Raw genomic sequence first — 17,352 nt, forward strand, 5'->3', positions numbered from 1 at the left:
TTTATTTCTGAGGCTATGTTTTGATAATGGTTTTAACATTCATCCTGGATGAGTGGCTAAGAATCTGGAAATGAAAAATTAGGAATGTACTTTTCCTCTTCTGCCAAAGAGTGTTTTCTTTTTCCCCCAGATTAGTAGTCACAGAGTAACCATGGATTATGGTTACCAAATTGGTACCAAATTTGGATCTCGTATGGAGAACTCAGCCTTAGCTTGAATGCAGCAATTCACATTTAAATAAAATGAATATTTAGGTGCTGTGCTCAAATTTAGATACGATTATATTGTAGTGATTCTGGGGGAAATCAGTCTTAAGATCACATGTATTTGCAGTGGAATGAGGAATTTCCTTTGGAGAATAATTAGTAGAACTATTATTGCAAAGCTACCTAAGCCCTCTTATGTGATATAATCAGAGGCAATTGGCAAAAGAACGAGTCAAGAATATCCCTCGGAGATCCTGTACCTAGATCCAAAATACTGACATGCACTCTCTTACGAAGAGTTTCAGATGCATAAGACTTTTTTTGTTTGTTTGTTTGTTTGTTTTTTTTAAACAGGCTTCTAGGTAACAAGTCACTTCACTTCTCTGGGCCTCTTAAACTTCTCATATGAAAATAGACTAGATGAATCTGGAGAGACATTTTCTGCCTGACGTGGAAGGTGAAAGTGAAGAAATTAGCTGTATTTCCTAACACTCAGGAGGTAGGTGCAGGGCCCATAGCTCCTCCAGCTCCTCTGGATCTTATGCTTCAGCTTCTCTAACTCTTGGGTCAGAGGTGTGTTTAACTCCATGGTAAATGGCACCAGAGGTTTGGAGGTGGTGAGAGACCAATGCAGATTCCAGTCCATCCTCGTGGATTCCAGTTTGTCCTCACTTCCTGCTCTCTATCTCCTGACCACTGGTCCTGTGAACTTCAGCTCCAGCACTAGACACAGAAACAACAGCCTCCCATAGAGACTATAACCAGCTCCCACAATTGCATACAGTCAAGTCTCTACAATAAAAATAAATCCGTTTTGTCAATTTATCTTAGTAGTTCTACTTCCATGAACAAACCTTGACAGACTGCATTTGGGTTGTTATGTTTTTAACAAAAAGTGCTACTGTGCATATTCATATTCATATTTAATGGTACACTTGTGCAAGAATTCCTCTACAATATATACCTGAGCTTACATATTGCTGGATTGTAGAATGTATAGTACTTAACTTTGTAAGACAATGCCAAATCGTATTCCAGGGTGGTTGTACCAATTTATGTTCACACTAGCATTGTTTAAGAGTTCCCGTTGATCTGTCTTTGGGAAAAATTAATATAGTAATATTTCTTTTTAAATTTTTTTTTAGAGACAGGGTCTCACTATGTTGCTCAGGTTAAAGTCAAACTCCTGGGCTCGAGTGATTCTCCTACTTCAGCCTCCTAAGTAACTGGGACTACAGACATCCACCACTGCACCCAGCAGTAATACTTAACTTTAGTTCATCAGAAGAGTATAATATGTTTACTCATTATAGTCTTAATTTACATTTATGTGATCACTATGAAGTAGAGAATCTTTTCATATATTTTTTCTTCATTCATATTTCCTCTTTTGCAAAATGACTATTCATCCCTCCCTTTTTTGTGGCATTGCTTGTCATTTAATTGTCGATAAATAGAAAGAGTTCTTCATGCATTCTGGAAACAAATCCTTTAGTGTTATATGCAGTGGTGTGCTGGAGCTGGCTTGTATAGTCTCATCAGAGAGATTTTGTGTATCTCTTCCTAACCTCATGTTTAGCAACATCATGTTGGTGGCTTGAAATAAACTTTTCCACCTTGAAAAGAATCAAACCCAACAAATCATGGCTTTTTTCCTCTCTGCAAAGCTAGGTTTTTAAAACATGTATTGGCATACCACTAGTTATATCTAGCAAATATCTACTACTGGCTTGTGGCTTGTCTACAAATTCTTGTTTGGAGTATTTTGAAAAACAAAGTCAAATTTGTTCATCTCTTCAGTTTTAGATAAGCTTTTTTGGGGTGTTTTGTGTTTTCAGTTTCAGAGAAGGCTTTTTTTTTCGTATGTGTTTTCTCTACCCCAGGAAACTAAAGACATTATCCTATAGATGTTTAAAATATCAGCTTTCACGTCCAAGTCTTGGATGCATCTAGAATTGACTTATGTATCATGTTGGGTAGGAATCCAATTTCATTTTTCCCCATATTCTCCCAGCACCGCTTATTGACTAATTCTCCCTTTCTTGATTATGTACAATACCACCTCTGTTATATATGATGTCCAAATATATGTGGATCTGTTTCCCAAATCTCTACTATTCCATTAACCCATTTGTGTATTGCAGCATTAATACCACTCTCTTAATGAACTTTGTAATCAAAGTCCTCAAATAGGATAGAGCATACCTCCTACCTTATTCTTCTCCAAAAGAGTCTTTGTTATATTTTTGACCTTTGTTCATCCATATAAATTTTAGAATCAGCTTAGTTTCTTGGGAAAAAAACAGCGTGATTTGGCATTAAATTACATTGAATCTGTAGGTCAAATTGGGAAAAACTGTTAACTTTACAATAGAAAGTCTTCCTTTTGAATGTCTTGTTTTATTTATTTATTTTTTAATTTTATTATTATTATACTTTAAGTTTTAGGGTACATGTGCACCATGTGTAGGTTTGTTACATATGTATACATGTGCCATGTTGGTGTGCTGCACCCATTAACTCGTCATTTAGCATTAGGTATATCTCCTAATGCTATCCCTCCCCCTTCCCCCCACCCCACAATAGTCCCCGGAGTGTGATGTTCCCCTTCCTGTGTCCATGTGTTCTCATTGTTCAATTCCCACCTATGAGTGGGAACATGCGGTGTTTGGTTTTTTGTCCTTGTGATAGTTTCCTGAGAATGATGGTTTCCAGTTTCATCCATGTCCCTACAAAGGACATGAACTCTTCATTTTTTATGGCTGCATAGTATTCCATGGTGTATATGTGCCACATTTTCTTAATCCAGTTTATCGTTGTTGGACATTTGGGTTGGTTCCAAGTCTTTGCTATTGTGAATAGTGCCACAATAAAGATACGTGTGCATGTGTCTTTATAGCAGCATGATTTATAATCCCTTGGGTATATAAACAGTAATGGGATGGCTGGGTCAAATGGTATTTCTAGTTCTAGATCCCTGAGGAATCACCACACTGACTTCTACAATGGTTGAACTAGTTTACAGTCCCACCAACAGTGTAAAAGTGTTCCTATTTCTCCACATCCTCTCCAGCACCTGTTGTTTCCTGACCTTTTTAACGATCGCCATTCTAACTGGTGTGAGATGGTATCTCATTGTGGTTTTGATTTGTATTTCTCTGATGGCCAGTGATGATGAGCATTTTTTCATGTGTTTTTTGGCTGCATAAATGTCTTCTTTTGAGAAGTGTCTGTTCATATCCTTTGCCCACTTTTTGATGGGGTTGTTTTTTTTTTTCTTGTAAATTTGTTTGAGTTCATTGTTGATTCTGGATATTAGCCCTTTGTCAGATGAGTAGGTTGAGAAAATTTTCTCCCACTCTGTAGGTTGCCTGTTCACTCTGATGCTAGTTTCTTTTGCTGTGCAGAAGCTCTTTAGTTTAATGAGATCCCATTTGTCAATTTTGGCTTTTGTTGCCATTGCTTTTGGTGTTTTAGACATGAAGTCCTTGCCCATGCCTATGTCCTGAATGGTATTGCCTAGGTTTTCTTCTAGGGTTTTTATGGTTTTAGGTCTAACATTTAAGTCTTTCATCCATCTTGAATTAATTTTTGTATAAGGCGTAAGGAAGGGATCCAGTTTCAGCTTTCTCCATATGGCTAACCAGTTTTCCCAGCACCATTTATTAAATAGAGAATCCTTTCCCCATTTCTTGTTTTTGTCAGGTTTGTCAAAGATCAGATGGTTGTAGATATGTGGCATTATTTCTGAGGGCTCTGTTCTGTTCCATTGATCTATATCTCTGTTTTGGTACCAGTACCATGCTGTTTTGGTTACTGTAGCCTTGTAGTATAGCTTGAAGTCAGGTAGCGTGATGCCTCCAGCTTTGTTGTTTTGGCTTAGGATTGATTTGGTGATGCGGGCTCTTTTTCGGTTCCATATGAACTTGAAAGTAGTTTTTTCCAATTCTGTGAAGAAAGTCATTGGCAGCTTGATGGGGATGGCATTGAATCTATAAATTACCTTGGGCAGTATGGCCAGTTTCACGATATTAATTCTTCCACCCATGAGCATGGAATGTTCTTCCATTTGTTTGTGTCCTCTTTTATTTCATTGAGCAGTGGTTTGTAGTTCTCCTTGAAGAGGTCCTTCACATGCCTTGTAAGTTGGATTCCTAGGTATTTTATTCTCTTTGAAGCAATTGTGAATGGGAGTTCACTCATGATTTGGCTCTCTGTTTGTCTGTGATTGGTGTACAAGAATGCTTGTGATTTTTGCACATTGATTTTTGTATCCTGAGACTTTGCTGAAGTTGCCTATCAGCTAGAGGAGATTTGGGGCTGAGACCATGGGGTTTTCTAAATCTACAATCATGTCATCTGCAAACAGGGATAATTTGACTTCCTCTTTTCCTAATTGAATACTCTTTATTTCCTTCCGCTGCGTGATTGCCCTGGCCAGAACTTCTAACACTGTGTTGAATAGGAGTGGTGAGAGAGGGTATCCCTGTCTTGTGCCACTTTTCCAAGGGAATGCTTCCAGTTTTTGCCCATTCAGTATGATATTGGCTGTGGGTTTGTCATAGATAGCTCTTATTATTTTGAGATACGTCCCATCAACACCTAATTTATTGAGAGTTTTTAGCATGAAGGGTTCTTGAATTTTGTCAAAGGCCTTTTCTGCATCTATTGAGATAATCGGTGGTTTTTGTCACTGGTTCTGTTTATATGCTGGATTATGTTTATCAATTTGTGTATGTTGAACCAGCCTTGCATCCCAGGGATGAAGCCCACTTGATCATGGTGGATAAGCTTTTCGATGTGCTGCTGGATTCGGTTTGCCAGTATTTTATTGAGGATTTTTGCATCAATGTTCATCAAGGATATTGGTCTAAAATTCTCTTTTTTGTTGTGTCTCTGCCAGGCTTTGGTATCAGGATGATGCAGGCCTCATAAAATGAGTTAGGGAGGATTCCCTGTTTTTCTATTCATTGGAATAGTTTCAGAAGGAATGGTACCAGCTCCTCCTTGTACTTCTGGTAGAATTCGGCTGTGAATCCATCTGGTCCTGGACTTTTTTTGGTTGGTAAGCTATTGATTATTGCCACAATTTCAGAGCCTGTTATTGGTCTATTCAGAGATTCAACTTCTTCCTGGTTTAGTCTTGGGAGGGTGTATGTGTCGAGGAATTTATCCATTTCTTCTAGATTCTCTAGTTTATTTGCATAGAGCTGTTTGTAGTATTCTCTGATGGTAGTTTGTATTTCTGTGGGATCGGTGGTTATATCCCATTTATCATTTTTTATTGCATCTATTTGATTCTTCTTTTATTCTTTATTAGTCTTGCTAGCGGTCTATCAATTTTGTTGATCTTTTCAAAAAACCAGCTCCTGGATTCATGAATTTTTTGAAGGGTTTTTTGTGTCTCTATTTCCTTCAGTTCTGCTCTGATTTTAGTTATTTCTTGCTTTCTGCTAGCTTTTGAATGTGTTTGCTCTTGCTTTTCTAGTTCTTTTAATTGTGATGTTAGGGTGTCAATTTTGGATCTTTCCTGCTTTCTCTTGTGGGCATTTAGTGCTATAAATTTCCCTCTACACACTGCTTTGAATGTGTTCCAGAGTTTCTGGTATGTTGTGTCTTTGTTCTCGTTGTTTTCAAAGAACATCTTTATTTCTGCTTTCATTTCGTTATGTACCCAATAGTCACTCAGGAGCAGGTTGTTCAGTTTCCATGTAGTTGAGCGGTTTTGAGTGAATTTCTTAATCCTGAGTTCTAGTTTGATTGCACTGTGGTCTGAGAGAGAGTTTGTGATAATTTCTGTTCTTTTACATTTGCTGAGGAGTGCTTTACTTCCAACTATGTGGTCAGTTTTGGAATAGGTGTGGTGTGGTGCTGAAAAAAATGTATATTCTGTTGATTTGGGGTGGAGAGTTCTGTAGATGTCTATTAGGTCTGCTTGGTGCAGAGCTGAGTTCAATTCCTGGGTACCCTTGTTAACTTTCTGTCTCGTTGATCTGTCTAATGTTGACAGTAGGGTGTTAAAGTCTCCCATTATTATTGTGTGGGAGTCTAAGTCTCTTTGTAGGTCACTAAGGACTTGCTTTATGAATCTGGGTGCTCCTGTATTGGGTGCATATATTTAGGATAGTTAGCTCTTCTTGTTGAATTGATCCCTTTACCATTATGTAATGGCCTTCTTTGTCTCTTTTGATCTTTGTTGGTTTAAAGTCTGTTTTATTAGAAACTAGGATTGCAACCCCCGCCTTTTTTTATTTTCCATTTGCTTGGTAGATCTTCCTTCTTCTCTTTATTTTGAGCCTATGTGTGTCTCTGCACCTGAGATGGGTTTCCTGAATACAGCACACTGATGGGTCTTGACCCTTTATCCAATTTGCCAGTCTGTGTCTTTTAATTGGAGCATTTAGCCCATTTACATTTAAAGTTAATATTGTTATGTGTGAATTTGGTCCTGTCATTATGATGTTAGCTGGTTATTTTATGTGTTAGTTGATGCAGTTTCTTCCTAGCCTTGATGGTCTTTACATTTTGGCTTGTTTTTGCAGTGGCTGGTACTGGTTGTTCCTTTCCATGTTTAGTGCTTCCTTCAGGAGCTCTTTTAGGGCAGGCCTGGTGGTGACAAAATCTCTCAGCATTTGCTTGTCTGTAAAGTATTTTATTTCTCCTTCACTTATGAAGCTTAGTTTGGCTGGATATGAAATTCTGGGTTGAAAATTGTTTTCTTTATGAAAGTTGAATATTGGCCCCCATTCTCTTCTGGCTTGTAGAGTTTCTGCCAAGAGATCAGCTGTTAGTCTGATGGGCTTCCCTTTGTGGGTAACCCGACCTTTCTCTCGGCTGCCCTTAACATTTTTTCCTTCATTTCAACTTTGGTGAATCTGACAATTATGTGTCTTAGAGTTGCTCTTCTCGAGGAGTATCTTTGTGGCGTTCTCTGTATTTCCTGAATCTGAATGTTGGCCTGCCTTGCTAGATTGGGGAAGTTCTCCTGGATAATATCCTGCAGGTGTTTTCCAACTTGGTTCCATTCTCCCCATCACTTTCAGGTCCACCAATCAGACGTAGATTTGGTCTTTTCACATAGTCCCATATTTTTTGAAGGCTTTGTTCATTTCTTTTTATTCTTTTTTCTCTGAACTTCCCTTCTCACTTCATTTCATTCATTTCGTCTTCCATCATTGATACCCTTTCTTCCAGTTGATTGCATCGGCTCCTGAGGCTTCTGCATTCTTCACATAGTTCTCAAGCCTTGGCTTTCAGCTCCATCAGCTCCTTTAAGGACTTCTCTGCATTGATTATTCTAGTTATCCATTCATCTATATTTTTTTCACAGTTTTTAACTTCTTTGCCATTGGTTTGAATTTCCTCCTGTAGCTCAGAGTAGTTTGATCGTCTGAAGCCTTCTTCTCCCAACTCGTCAAGGTCATTCTCAGTCCAGCTTTGTTCCGTTGCTGGTGAGGAGTTGTGTTCCTTTGGAGGAGGAGAGGCGCTCTGCTTTTTAGAGTTTCCAGTTTTTCTGCTCTGTTTTTTCCCCATCTTTGTGGTTTTATCTACTTTTGGTCTTTGATGATGGTGATGTACAGAAGGGTTTTTGGTGTGGATGTCCTTTCTGTTTGTTAGTTTTCCTTCTACCAGACAGGACCCTCAGCTGCAGGTCTGTTGGAGTTTGCTAGAGGTCCACTCCAGACCCTGTTTGCCTGAGTATCAGCAGCAGTGGCTGCAGAACAGCGGTGGCAGTAGAACAGCGGATCTTGGTGAAATGCAAATGCTGCTGCCTGATCGTTCCTCTGGAAGTTTTGTCTCAGAGGAATACCCGGTCATGTAAAGTGTCAGTCGACCCCTACTGGGGGGTGCCTCCCAGTTAGGCTGCTTGGGGGTCAGGGACCCACTTGTGGAGGCAGTCTGCCTGTTCTCAGATCTCCAGCTGTGTGCTGGGAGAACCACTACTCTCTTCAAAGCTGTCAGACAGGGACATTTAAGTCTGCAGGGGTTACTGCTCTTTTTTTGTCTGTGCCCTGCCCTCAGAGGTGGAGCCTACAGAGGCAGGCAGGCCTCCTTGAGCTGTGGTGGGCTCCACCCAGTTCGAGCTTCCTGGCTGCTTTGTTTACCTAATCACGCCTGGGCAATGGCAGGTGCCCGTCCCCCAGCCTCGCTGCCACCTTGCAGTTTGATCTCGGACTGCTGTGCTAGCAATCAGCAAGACTCTGTGGGCGTAGGACCCTCTGAGCCAGGTGCAGGATATAATCTCCTGGTATGCCGTTTTTTAAGCCTGTTGGAAAAGCGCAGTATTAGGGTGGGAGTGACCCAATTTTCCAGGTGCCGTCTGTCACTCCTTTCTTCGACTAGGAAAGGGAACTCCCTGACCCCTTGTGCTTCCTGAGTGAGGCAATGCCTTGCCCTGCTTCGGCTAGCATATGGTGTGCTGCACCCACTGTCCTGCACCCACTGTCTGGCACTCCCTAGTGAGATGAACCCGGTACCTCAGATGGAAATGCGGAAATCACCTGTCTTCTGCATCGCTCACGTTGAGAGCTGCAGACCGGAACTTTTCCTATTTGGCCATCTTGGCTCCGCCCCCCCTATTTATTTCTATAGTAGATCTTCTTTGATGTTTATCAAATAGAGTTTTAGAATTTATTCCATATAGGTCTCCTATAACTTCATTAGATGTAATTTATACTTTTTTGTTGTTATGGTGTATTAATCTTTTCTCATGCTGCCAATAAAGACATACCGGAGACTGGGTAATTGATAAAGAACAAGAGGTTTAATGGACTCACAGTTCCACGTGGCTGGGGAGGCTTCACAATCATGGCAGAAGGCAAAGGAGTAGCAAAGTCATGTCTTATATGGTAGCAGGTAAGGAAAGCTTGTGTAGAGGAATTCCCCCTTATAAAACCATCAGATCTCGTGATATTTACTCTCACAAGAACAGCACAGAAAAGACCCACCCCCATGATTCAGTTACCTCCCACTGAGGCCCTCCCAAGACATGTGGAAATGATGGGAGTTACAGTTCAAGTTGAGATTTGGGTGAGGACACAGCCAAACCATATCATAAGGTAAACTGCTTTTTTATTTTTTAAATTTTCTGTTTGTTGCCAATGCTTAGAAATATATTTGGTTGTGCGTATTGGTCTTCTATTCAGCCATGTTGGTTAGCTCTGTTATTGCTATTATTATTTATTTTATTTCTTTTTGAGACAAAGTTTTGCTCTTGTTGCTCAGGCTGGAAGTGCAATGGCATGATCTCGGCTCACCGCAACCCCTGCCTCCCGGGTTCAAGCGATTCTTCTGTCTCAGCCTTCTGAGTAGCTGGAATTACAGGCAAGTGCCACGACACCCAGCTAATTTTGTATTTTTAGTGGAGATGGGGTTTCTCCATGTTGATCAGGCTGGTCTCGAACTCCTGACTGCAGGTGATCTGCCCTCCTCAACCTCCGAAAGTGCTGGGATTACAGGAGTGAGCCACTGCACCCGGCCAGCTCTGTTATTATTACCAAGAATTTGCCTGTAGATTTTGTGGGACTTTCTGTGTAGAGAATTATATCTTTATGAATGAAGTATATTCCAATACTCCTACCTTTTATTGCTTTTCCCAATCTTTATGCTTCGTTGGTTCTTTTTCTTGTCTTAATGCACTTAGAAAATCCACTATGATGTTGAGTAGAAGTAAATAGGGCTTCTAAGTCTTGTTCCTGATTTTAAAAAGTCTCCTTCTCATTATCTGCTGCATCTTTTGAGATTATCATATTTTCCCCTTTAATCTGTTAATGTGGTAAATCATATATATATATATATATATATATAATTTTTTTTTTTTTTTGTCTTTTTTTTTTTTGAGATGGTGTTTCGCTCTTGTTGCCTAGGCTGGAGTGCAATGGTGTGATCTCAGCTCGCTGCAAACTCTGCCACCTGGATTCAAGCAATTCTCCTGCCTCAGCCTCCCAGGTAGCTGGGATTACAGGCATGCGCCACCATACCTGGCTAATTTTTGTATTTTTAGCAGAGAAAGGGTTTCACCATGTTGGTCAGGCTGGTCTCAAACTCCTGACCTCAGGTGATTTACCTGCCTTGGCCTCCCAAAGTGCTGGGATTTCAGGCGTGAGCCACTGTGCCTGACCAGTGAATTATATTTTTATATTTTCTTTTCTTTATTATTATTATTATTAGTATTAGTATTATTATTATTGAGACAGGGTCTTGCTCTGTTGCCCAGGCTGGAGGGCAGTGGTGCCATCTTGGCTCGCTGTAACTTTCACTTCCCAGGCTCAAGCAATTCTCTCACCTCAGCCTCCCAAGTAGCTGGGACTACAGGCATGTGCTACCACGCCTGGCTAATTTTGTATTTTTTTTTATAGAGACGGAGTTTTACCATGTTGCCCCGGTTGGTCTCTAACTCTTGGGCTCAAGTAATTCACCCACCTTGGCCTCTCAAGGCACTGGGGCTACAGGTGTGAGCCACCGTGCCTAGCCATATTTTTTATTTCCTAATGTTTAACTGCGCTTGTATTTCTGGTTAAACTCAACTTGTTTATGATATATTATCTGTTTGAAATAAACTCCTAAGCTTGTTTCTTTCGTATTTTATTTGAATTTGTAGCTATGTTTATGAGTGAGATTGGTCCAAAAGTTTTCTTTATTGTCCTGTCCTTATTTGGTTTTGCTATGAAGGTTACATTAATATCATTGAGTGAGTTGTGTCATAGTCCCTCTTTTTCTGTTTTATAGGACATTTTTAAAGATTGGAATGATCTCTTTCTTGAAACCTTGGTGTAAGTAATTTGTAAACATATCTGAACTAAATATTTTCTTTGTGGGAAGATTTAAAAATATTGATTGCATTTCTTGGTAGATATAAAACAATTCAGGTTCTCTATTTTTGAGTAAGTTTTGGTAAATTATAGTTTTCTAGGAATTTGCCCATTTCACCCAAGTTTTTGAATATGTGACCTAATTGATTCAGAGTAGCTCATCTAAAAAAAATCTTTGCCTTGTCTGCGATTAGGTCTCTTTTTATTCTAATATTGCTTATTTGTGCCTTCTTTTTTTTTTCTCGCTCAATCTCAGCAGAGATTGCTCTGTTTATAAAATAAAACTTTTAATTTTGTGGATTCTTTTTTTGTAGCTTTGTTTACTTTTTTCTGAACCTCTGTTTTTATCTCTGTTATCTACTTCCTCCTACTTTGATTGTTTTTCTATTTTTCCTCCTAATTTCTTGAGTTAAACACAAAGCTCATTAATTTTTAACCTTTCTTCTTGTCTAAAACAAGCCTTCAAATTAATAAATTGTCTTTAGAGAATGACTTTGACTGTTTTACAGAACATGGTAGGTGATATTTTCATTATCATTCAGCTTTTAGTATTTTTACATTTGTTCCATAATTTTTTCTTTGACACATGAATTACCTACAAGTATGTTTTCACATTTTTCAATGTATAAGAACTTTTACAGATTTATCTTTTGTTATTGTCTCTAACTTAATTACTTTGTGCACAGAGAATGAGGACTGTGTTATAATTTCGTGAGACTTGCCATATGGTCTAATAAATGGACAATTTTTGTAATTGCATTATGATATTTAAGAAAAATAAGTGCATTTGCCAACTGTTGGATGCAGAATTTTTATCTGTCTATTTGATTGTGTTATTAATTGTGTTGTTCAGATCTTCCATATTTTTAATGTCTTTGCTTTGGATGGTCTGTTGGTAATTGAGAGAGATATATTGAAAGCTCTCATTGGCAATTTCTCTTTGTAGTTCAGTAAATATTTGCTTTATATATTTGAAACAATTTTTCTAGGTGTAAAACTTTGAAGTTATTATATCACTGACAATTGGAACCTTTAAAAAAATCAAGTAGTGGCCCCTGTCTAACTCTAATGATACTTATTTTCTTAAAGTCTATTTTGTGTGATTTTTAATATACACTTCAGTTTTTTTGGTTACTGTTTTCCTGTTACATCTTTCAACCATTTTGTGTCTTAAGTTTTAGGTTTTTCTTTTGAAAGAGCATGTAGTTAGAGGTTTTTTGTTTGTTTGTTCCCCAATCTGTCTTTCACCATAAAGTTTAGATTTATATTTATTGTAATTATTAATATATCTAGACATTTTCTACCACCCCACTTTTAATTTTTATTTGTCCACCTTTTATTTTGCTTTCCCCCTCTTCCTTTATTGCTCTCTTGTCAGTTGATTGGGGTTGGGCTTTTGTTTGTAAGTTTGTTTTCTTTTTCCATTTTTCTGTCTTCTATTTTGGAAGTTATTGGACTTTTTGTTATCTGAAAATTGACTATAACGACTTAGAAAAATTGCACCGAATATTCTGTATCTGAATAAAAAATCTACTGCAATGAATTTACATTCATGTGCTAGCAAAGACATTGAAATTGCATATAAGTCCAAATGAAAAGATGTAGAGTCCATTGCAGTCATAGCTGTTGTCTAATAAGCTCACATCTTGTGCTCCTATTACTTAAATAGGCATGGATTGTCACTATTACTGTATTTTCCACATTATTAAAGTGAAAAAGCTTATTAAAGGACAGAAAATGCCATAGAGAAAATAAGTGAACATAAAATATTCATTGCATGGACACCAGACATTTACTGTTGTGCTCACTCATTTACCAGCTCACTCTTGCCTAATATAATGCAATTATTTCTTATCAAATGAAAGCACACTGGCTTTCCCTGACTTAAAATAAGGTCCAGAGTTCCTCTATCCATCTTTAGGTGATCTTCATTTCTCTTTTAGTTAGTCATATTCACCCTTCAATAGATACCCCATAACTGAAATAGTGAGATATAGAGTTAATTCTTTTAGCACGTAAACATGCAATGAAATATTATACAGCAGTGAAAATGGAGTACTACATGTAACAATATTGATATATCTTACAAACATAATGTTAAGTAAAAAAGATAATTTGTAGGATAATATATACAGTACAATTCCATTTACATAAGTCTGAAAGCACACCAGGGCAGAAGTGGGTCATGTAATTAATGTAGCCTGTGTTCCGTTTGGCAAGCAGTGCACCTTGGTTTAGAGTTGTGTCCAACCCAAAGAAGAGGAGCTTTTTTTCTAATTTGCACAGAGGCTCTGGATGGGCTACCTATGACTCTGGGTATATGTAAAGGTATTCGTAGTATTCTAATTCTTATATTTGGTGATGGCGTCATGGTTTTTATTTTGTAATGTTGTTACCTCAAACCTGCTAGTTTGCTTCCCTAGAGTCAGTTGTTGTTGACAGTTGCTTGTATATCCATCCAAAGATACCCAGTGCTTTGGAAGCATAGACAAATATATATTTGTGCTTTTATACAGAACACAGTAGAAGCATTCTATGACACTATTGGATCTTTCTTTTTCTGGACTTAATGCTATGTCTCAGAATTGTTCTATGGTCACAAATACAGATATATCTCATTTCTAAAATGACAATGCAGCATTCCATCTATATTATGTGCCATAATTTATTTAACTTGTCTTCTATTAATGAGACATTTCAGTTGTTTCCCATCTTTTGCTTTTATGAACAATGCTGCAATGAGCATTCCATTATGGGTATTTTTGCCCACACATGTGATTGTATCCATAGGATAAATTCCTAGGAGTGAAAACGTTGGGCCAAACAGAATGTATTTTGACATTTAGTGCCAGATTAGGTTTTTAAAAGCCATAACACCAATTTATTCCCTTGTTAATGCAGGGAGTGCTCATTTTTCTCACAGAAATGGCTTACTTTATTGTTATTGTTCATTTGATAAGTTAAAAAGAATAGTCAATCACTGTGGTTATTTTCTATTAAGAAAAGAAGATTGATCATAAAAGTTATTTTAAAAATCTTCAGGGGTGCAAAGGAGGTAGAAACATCTGTTTGGGAATGAGGGGCAGGGAAATTCTCAAAGGAGGTAGGCTTTAAGCAGGCCCTGTAATAATATGTAGAACTATGACAGTTGAGATGGAGGCAGGTGGCAGAGTGTTCAAGGCGGAGAGTGTGGTATGTAAGGGCACAGAGGGTGGGAAATTGTTTTACAAGTAACCTAGTTTGTCTAAAGCAGAGTGAGCACATCCTGAGTAGTGACAAGAAATGTACTAGGAATCAAAATCCACCTAGTAGGCAGCAAGGAATCACTTAAGTAGGGGCTTCTAGCCTTGATTGCCCATTACAACAACTGGGAGGTTAAAAAATATATATTGATGTTAAGTCCCTCCCCAGACAGATTATATTAGAGTCTCCAGTAGGAGGTTTCTCCCCAGGGGACATTATTTTGTAGTCAGGGCTGAGAATCACTGCATTAAGGACAAATGGACTAGGGAGTAGAAAGCTCAAAAGTGGGCTTACAGAAGATTTAGAGTTGTAGATCACATGCTGTTTACCTCTAAATTTATTTAATAATTTGAAATATGGGAAAAAGATAATTACTTAGTTCAAAATTTAATTTAAATTTCCACTATAGTTTAAAATGATAACTATTCTATGTCTCAGAATAATTAATTTTGGCTGGGCGTGGTGGCTCACTCCTGTAATCCCAGCACCCTGGGAGGCCAAGGTGGGTGGATCACTTGAGGTCAGGAGTTCGAGACCAACCTGGCCAACATGGTGAAACCCCGTCTCTACTAAAAATACAAAAATTAGCTGGGCGTGGTGGCAGGCACCTGTAATCCCAGCTACGCGGAAGGCCAAGGCAGGAGAATTGCTTGAACCAGGGAGGTGCAGGTTGCAGTGAGCTGAGATCGCACCACTTCAGCCTGGGCAACAGAGGGAGACTCCATCTCAAATAATAATAATAATAATAACAATAATAATGATGATGACGATGATGATGTATTTTTTTCTTTAAGGGGATACGATCATTTACCAGGTGGGTGTAATTCACAGTGAAAACTGCTTACACATCAGTGGTTTGAGGCAGAGGCCGCCCGGCTGCCCCAGAATTCCCCTAGAATGAGATGGTTCTCAGAGCTTGGTGAAGCGTCGCCTTGACACTAGGTGGAGCCATGGACTGTGATTAGTTGAAAAACTGCCGCTCCAAAGAAACAGAGGTAGAATTTGAAGAGGGGAGGAGACTTGGAGAGCATATGCTCTGGTCCCTCATTTCCGTTTTACTTCTTAATTTCTCTTTTGTGTGTGCAAAATTTTCTTCTTCTCTTCTCTGCTCTTTTCTCTTTTCTTGTCTTGTCTTTTCCTTTCTTTTCTTTTTTTCTTTTTCTTTTTTTTTTTTTTTTCCGGAGTTTCGCTTTTGTTGCCCTGGCTGGAGTGCAATGGCGCCATCCGGCTCACTGCAACCTCCGCCTGCCGGGTTCACGCGATTCTTCTGCCTCAGCCTCCCGAGTAACTGGAATTACAGGCACCTGCCACCCCGCCTGGCTATTTTGTATCTTTAGTAGAGATAGGGTTTCACCATGTTTGTCTTGCACTCCTGACCTCAGATGATCTGCCCGCCTCGGCTTCCCAAAGTGCTAGTATTACAAGCTAGCACTTTGAGCCACTGGGCCCGGCCATTTTCTACTTTTCAAATAAGTTACATATTTATATAGCTCTAAATTTACGAAGTAAAAATGCTGTACGGTCTGTGCGTGGATATTCCCTCTGTATGCCTTCAGATCTACTCTCCACTCTGCCTTGAGCCCCAAGAGCCTCATCCCTAAGGATGTCCAGAGATCCAAGTGCAGAAGGAGAGTGTGGTGAGGCTGTTTATTCCCCCAGCGCCTTCCCTGCTGGGCTATGGATGAACAGTGGCTGACTTTATCTGGGAAAGGGCTGTGGCTTCTGTCCCGTAGCCCCTTTTATACCTATATCTCTCTCTCTTTGGATTCAAGTAACCACTTACTCCCCTTCTTCATCCTTAGGACTTAGGTATGATAATGATTCCCCTCTGTAGGCTGCCCATTGGCAAGTGTCGGCATCCTTTGTTGGGTGCCTTAGCCCTGTCCACAACTTTGTAAATAATTCTGTCACTCAACTCTCCTTGATGACGCCTTTTGAATATGCCATATGTTTCCTGCTGAGATCCTAACTGGTACATTCTCCTTCCTCACTTCTCTGTCCCACGCCAATTCAGTTCTCCTCCTGAAGCAACCGATTTTAGAAGTTTCCTATATTTATGCAATATGAGCATAAAGGAATATATCTCTTCCTTTTATCCTTACTTATGCAAATTGTAGTATATGTCCTGTTCTGCACTGTGGTTGTTTTTTATCCCATGTAATAGTATATCCTAGAGATCATTCTATAGCAGTATATAGGGGTCTTTCTTATTACCTTTTTTTTTCAGGTTTAGAGCAGAAATTTAATAGGTGAAAGAACGAGAATAGCTCTCTGCTACAGAGAGGGATCCTGGAAAGATAGGTTGCCAATTCACAGTTTGGATACAGAGGCTTTTATAAGAAACTGATAGGGGGCTGGGCATCTCATTTGCCTAAGGTGTGCATTTCTGGTAATTCCACCCCATCCTCCTAGTGTGGATGTGGGCTCTTAGCTTGAGTTACTCCATGTTGCTTTGTTTCCCTTACTGCGCATGTGTCAGGGGACAGAATTTTCCATTGCAGGTATGTCTGGGCAAGTCTCCTGTATAGTCTTTCTTATCTGTGCAGCTGAGGGGATGTCTTAGGCAAGCCCCCTTATCTCTTGAGCAACTTCCCTTATCTGTGCCTGCAATTTGATTTTTTCAGGCTGTTGTTTTGTTTGAAATAATTTAATCTTATTACTTTTTATGGCTGCATTATATTCCATTTTATAGGTGTACAATTTTTAGCCAGCCTCCTATCAACAGACATTTAGGTTGTTTCCAGTCACTTACTTTTACAAATGTCGCTTTAAGGAATAACCTTCTATGTAGGTTATTTCTCCTTATTTTATGTATGAGGAAAATGAAACAGAAAGAGATTAAGCTGTCTAAAGTCAGTCATTGGCAGAGTCTATGTCATTGTAGTCATCTGTTAGTAGAGTGAGACTTGAGTGACCTGTATAGTGTTCATTATGAGACCAGAGTGATCTGAATCTTGCTGAGGGACCCCCACAAAATTTACTGCACATTTCCACTGTTCTTAAATTTTTCACCCTTACACATTTATTTCCTAGCATCATGGTTAAAAGCATGGATTGTATAACCACAATGCTAGGTTGTATTTTCCACTCCA

At 39.0% G+C, this 17,352-nt stretch overlaps 1 long non-coding RNA gene across 1 annotated transcript in view; it reads left to right on the forward strand.

Annotated features, from left to right (window-relative positions):
• Positions 1-564: 564 nt before the first annotated feature.
• The window catches only part of LOC131381966 (uncharacterized), a 43,184-nt gene continuing 26,396 nt past the window's right edge, over positions 565-17,352 (forward strand). The window contains exon 1 of the long non-coding RNA XR_009211070.1: positions 565-705. This is a non-coding gene — a long non-coding RNA (uncharacterized LOC131381966). The remainder of the gene's footprint in view (positions 706-17,352) is intronic.

This window comes from Hylobates moloch, unplaced genomic scaffold, assembly GCF_009828535.3.
Source record: "Hylobates moloch isolate HMO894 unplaced genomic scaffold, HMol_V3 SCAFFOLD_19, whole genome shotgun sequence".
NCBI classification, from domain to species: domain Eukaryota; kingdom Metazoa; phylum Chordata; class Mammalia; order Primates; family Hylobatidae; genus Hylobates; species Hylobates moloch.